Here is a 5,851-nt window from a genome sequence, read left to right as displayed (position 1 = left end):
CTTATGATAACGTAACATAGGTAGATTGCTGAGGATGAAAGGAAACGTCGATACCCTTAACAAAGTTAAAATTACACGCAGATACAAACAGTTTGTTCTAAACCTTTTGTGGAAACCCAAATGGTAAGGAAAACGATTGCCAAGTGCAGCGACTCATTTAATTAGTAAGAGCTGCAGTTAGATATACAGATTAAGACATATAAGAATAACTAATCACCAGATATTTCGATATTAGTAGAGGGATAGAGAGTCAGAGGAAGTGTTGAAGAGAAAACAGTGGATAGCAATGCCAAATTAGAAAGGGTATAAGCGAAACTCGAAAGCCCATATTTTCATCTATCTCGATATTGGAACAAGAATCATCTACATATTCCAAGCAAAGTCCAAATTAAGACTCCCAGTCTACACCGTCTTCATAAGAAATTATTTGTGCAAAGTGATCCTCAGAAGCTAAACAAGGAGAGCCAGACATTGAATTTCAGTAGGTCACACAGCAAAAAATGATACTCATGTAATACCAACAAATCAGAGGACAATCACAGGAAGCTCTCGTGGGCCAACAAATCAGAAATTTATTACAGCCAGACATTTGATATAGATAAATCAGAAAGCCCACCTTAAAACAACGTTTGAACTAACTCGTGCCCCAGCCTTTCTACAAGACAAATGCTAGTGTTAAGATACCAAAATGGCCCTTGAAAATCTTCAATTAATAGCATGGGAGACCGGTCGGCTATTATGGATAAAATTCATGGAATCGTTATTATGGCTTATGAGCTGGACATTTAGCAACAAAATGAGAGAAGGCAATTTCACGTTCCGAGTGATGTAATGAAACTTCCTGGACTATTCTACGATGGGATCATGGGCTACCTTGGTATTTTCAAGGATTCTTAGATGTGGCACGGACTTAATGTCAAAGGGTCTTGAGCAGAGTCAATAACGTATTAAAAGGTTTATAACTATGTGGATTCCATCACTAACGAAGGTATCGCGCAGAGTTCTTTGTGTCTTTGTCTCTCCCGTATCCAGATAGTGAAGAGATCCAATTGTCCTGTGGTGAAAATCAGTTTGTGCAAATGTATTCTGGTAATGTGTTGACTATGTCTGAATAGTCAGTTCCGGGTTTGAAATTGTAGGAAAATGACTCCCAACCACGGCAACCACAGCATTAAACGACTGACAACCAATCTCAGAAAGTAACCAGCCACGGCATTAAACGACCGAAAACAAATCTCAGAAAGTAAGCAAACACATTAAGCAAGCCGTCTTTTGTAGAAGGCAGCAGATTTTGTATTTTAAGCGGAAAGTTAACTGACTATTCAGGCTCTTACTACTCAGTAAATGAAACTACAGAGAGAATTAATTTATGTGACTTTCCACCCATAACTTGCCATTATATTTTTATCTAAAAGAAAACTTGACCATGAGCTGAAGTCTCAATTTTAATTTTGTAAATTTTAATATATAGTATTTTGTCAGCACGCTTACGCTCAATCGCATAGTTATATTTCTAGTTTTACTATGCATCCCTTGCTCTAGTCTGTTTTACAGCGTGGTGTTACTCTATTTTACTTACTGTTACTGTGTTTAAATTTTCTGGATTTTTAACCTCTACCTCGAAAACAAACAGGAGTGAGGGATTGTAGTGTCAAGGCTGGAAAACGATTCAAATAATTCCAGATTTAAAAGAAAGAAGATACTAATCATTTGAAAACTAAATTCAATGTTCACCCGTAACCGCAGGAAAATAAAGAATGCATTATTATTTTGGAAGATTAATTAATTTGGCTGCTGGGTATCTGGTTCTGTGTAAAAACTATTTCTAAACTTTTATTACACCAAAATATAATTATGTTGCTATTTTCCTTTTGTAATATCTTTGTTTCTGGTCATTTTCAATTCGTACACATTATATTTCTGCTCTGTTTTTTTATACCATGAGACACGAGCTGGCATCATCACTCATGGCAGATCCTGTTATTTGTCGCTGTAAATTTAGTTTATGTCAAAGCATTTTGTTTTGTTTACAGTCAGATCATTGGAACAAGCATATTGCTTCGCTTTCCAGAATGGCAACAACATCTGCTTATTGGTTCAACCTCATCGTAATGTTGGTAGTGTGCAATATAGGCTATATACAATGGTACATATTCTCAATAAGTCACATCTCAGACCAAACTGTGATAAGAGACCTGATAAACTGTGGCACAGTAAACCAGAACCAATCAAGCATTTTAAAGTATTTGGGAGTAAATGTTATATAAAAAATAATGATAAAAAAGGAAAGTTTTGATGCTCCATCTCATGAAGGAATATTTTTGGGATATTTGTCAAAAAGCAAGGGATAAAAGATTGCATAAGATTTCAGAATCAATAGATGTTAAGGTTGAGGAAGAGTCTCCCAATAAAAACAAGAGCACATGTTTTATCAATCTTTCATCATCATCATATCTGTGAAGAGAGTGAAGTAAAAGATGAAGAATTAGAAGATATATAGACTTATTCAAAAAGACCCTCAAAATACACTCAAAATAATCATCCCGAAAATAAAATTATTGGAGATAAAAGTAAAGGAGTACAAACAATGAGGGAACTAGCAGAAAAATCTAAGCAAGTTCAAATAGTTATGTTGTCACAGATAGAGTCAAATAACTTTGAAGAGGCAACTAAAGACACAAGTTGGATAGATGCTATGAATAAGGAGTTAGATCAAATTGGGAAGAATGAGACCTGGGAACTAACACCTAGACCTGCTAGAAAGGATGGCATTGGCACAAAATGGATATTTAAAATAAGATGAATGAACAGGATCAAGTTGTTAGAAACAAAGGCAGACTAGTGTGTAAGGGTTACTCACAAGTGGAAGGTCTTGATTATGAGGAGACTTTTGCACCAGTAGCAAGAGTGGAGACAATAAGGATGTTTTTGGCCTTTGCATGCTACAATGATTTCAAGGTGTACCAAATGGACGTGAAGTCTGTCTTCTTAAATGGCGATCTTGAGGAAGAATTCTATATGGAACAACTCGAAGGATTTTCATTATCAAATGAGCCTATGTCTGCAGGTTAAAAAAAGCACTATATGTTCTTAAACAAGCACCACAAGAATGGTACTCTAGACTAGACAAGTACCTTCAAAAACAAGGTTTCAAGAGAGGAAGGGCTCATAATAGTCTATACATAAAGGTTGATAGAGATGAGTTACCTATATTTGTGTATGTGGATGATATTATGTTTGACATCAATAAATATCATCTAGTATAATGGTTTGTTGAAGACCGAGTTCGAAATGTCTATGATTGGAGAACTTGCTTTCTACCTAGGGCTCCAAATCCTACAAAATCCTCGAGGCATATTCATTTCACAAGAGAAATACCTAACAGATATGTTGAAAAGATTCGAAATGGAATATGTAAACCTGTCTCAACCCCCATGACTCTTAGATGTAAGCTATGTGCATATGGTGAATCACTTGATGTGGGTCAAAAGCTTTACATATCTATGATACAAAGTCTTTTATACCTAACAACTTCTTGAAAAGATATAATGTTGGCAATCAAACTAGTAGCAAGATATCAATTGGCACCCAAACAAAGCCATTCGTTAGCAATAACAAAGAGATATTCAGGTACTTGAAAAGGACTATAGGCTATGGACTATGGTAATTCAAAGGTAAGGACTTTACATTGACAACATACACAGATGTGAACTGGGGGAGCTATGTGGATGACAAAAAAAGGACAAGTGATGGTGCATTCTACCTGGGAGAGTCTTTGGTGCCATGGCTAAGAAAAAACAAACATCAGTTCCTCTATCTACCACGGAAGCTTAATACATAGAAGCTACATCTTGTTGCACACAAGTGTTGTGGATGAAACAAACACTACAAGACATGAAGGTAGATTTTAATGAACCTATATCTATCAAATGCGATAATACAAGTGAAATAAGCATTTCAAAAAATCTTGTTCTCCATTCAAAGACAAAGCATATACCTATAAAGTACCACTTTCTCAGAGAACAAGTTGCTCAGCAAACAATGAAGTTGGAGTACATACCCACAAAAGAACAAATAAAAAATATATTTACAAAGGCCTTTGCTAGAGAACCATTTGAATATCTGAGAAACAAGTTAGGGATAATTTCTGCAAACTCTCTTCACTAATGTGACTTCAAAAGGAGAACCTAAAATACTACAGAGTATATGAAATTGAGCACGATCTAAGGGGGAGATTATAGGAGCAGGAAGGAGTAATGAAGAGGAACAAGAGGCTTATGATTATGTCAAGAATTTGAAGCAGTTAAGAAGTAACAAGAACAAAAGCATCATCAAATTGTGAGATCAAGCCACTTTCTTCATGAGCTAACAACATCAATCAAGTTCACCATTCAAAAGTCCATTCTTCAATGAATTTTTTTTATGTATACACACACACACACACACATATATAGTGTAAATAAACATGTAAATAAATATTTTCAAGCATACATAATATTGCTAAGACAATTGCATATCTATTCAAAGCATGTTGGAAGATAAGCCTAACTTATTGTATAATTGCATCATCAATTTTTCTCAAAATTCTTCATCTTCTGATAAATCTAAGTGTTTATATGGAATGCATCAATGTATATTATGATGATCCCTGTATTTAACTACCGTTTGATCTATGAAAACCTGAGATCCATATCAATATAAACACGGAATAAAAAGCAAAGGTACTACCATCAAATGGAGGAGATGATTCTATTATATTCAAATATATATGCATGCAAGAAAAAGAAAAGGTATTTCCATCAAGCGAAGGAGAAAATTCTATATATTTTTATGTTTGGTTTATAGAAGCATTCATCATGAAGCATCATGAGATCTACATCTGAACCATATTATTTGCAATCTCTATGTGAAGACATCTATCTCAACAACTAATCAAATGTTGTACCAATGTAAAGGATAATTTCATGTACATATCCTTTATGATTGCAAGAGACTGCTATTGAAATGAAAATGGTTCTGCAAATAATTAAGTTACATTGCTACAGTTCACTGCATCACTAGGATTTCTCTAAATCCTTCAACACTGTTATTATGAACACAAAGATTTGGATGCAAGAAGAGTTAAAGTGTATTCATCATCAATAAAAGAAATCTCTTGAAAAGCATCAGCAACATAGTTGAAGATGAAGATCAGATGAGGATCCACCATCTCATGAGGATTTGAATGAAGAAGAAATACATCAAGAGCTTATAGCTATTCTAAAGCATAACATTTAAATTCAAATAGAGCATTCTTCATATCTATTCAAGATGCAAAAAATAAAAATCATATATCTCATAGCAAGCAAATGGACAGACATTCAAATCCATTGTATTGCCAAATATATTCTCTAGAGTCATTGAGATGCAATTCCTGGGCATTGAATACTAAGAAAATCTCAAGAACAACAAAACATTGAAAAAAAAAGCTACCAATGCATGCTATTGAAAAGGGAATAGCTAGCATTGATTAATCTCATACATTGAAAAAAAAAAAAAGATAAAAAGAAAGGAGGGGATATCCCCAAAAGATCAAGAAACATTGCACAATAAGAAAGCAAATCAAAGAAGGAAGTGGGAGCCCAAAGATAATTGAGCACTCAGAATGAACTCTATATGCAATTGGTAAGATATGGGTAGTGGCAAGGAAGCTAACACAAAGAAAGGAAACAATAACGACTGTGTGAGATTATGGATATGAAGATTTGACTTGAGCAGAAATATCAGGAGGCAGAAAAACTAATAATAAGTATTGACAGGCCCATACATAGTATTGACAACAAGGTAAATGTGATATTGATTCCATGAGTAA

Source organism: Pinus tabuliformis, chromosome J (genome assembly GCF_031772625.1).
Source record: "Pinus tabuliformis cultivar Carrire ecotype Pingquan chromosome J, CPIR1, whole genome shotgun sequence".
Taxonomy (NCBI): domain Eukaryota; kingdom Viridiplantae; phylum Streptophyta; class Pinopsida; order Pinales; family Pinaceae; genus Pinus; species Pinus tabuliformis.
This window is presented reverse-complemented; position numbering follows the sequence as displayed.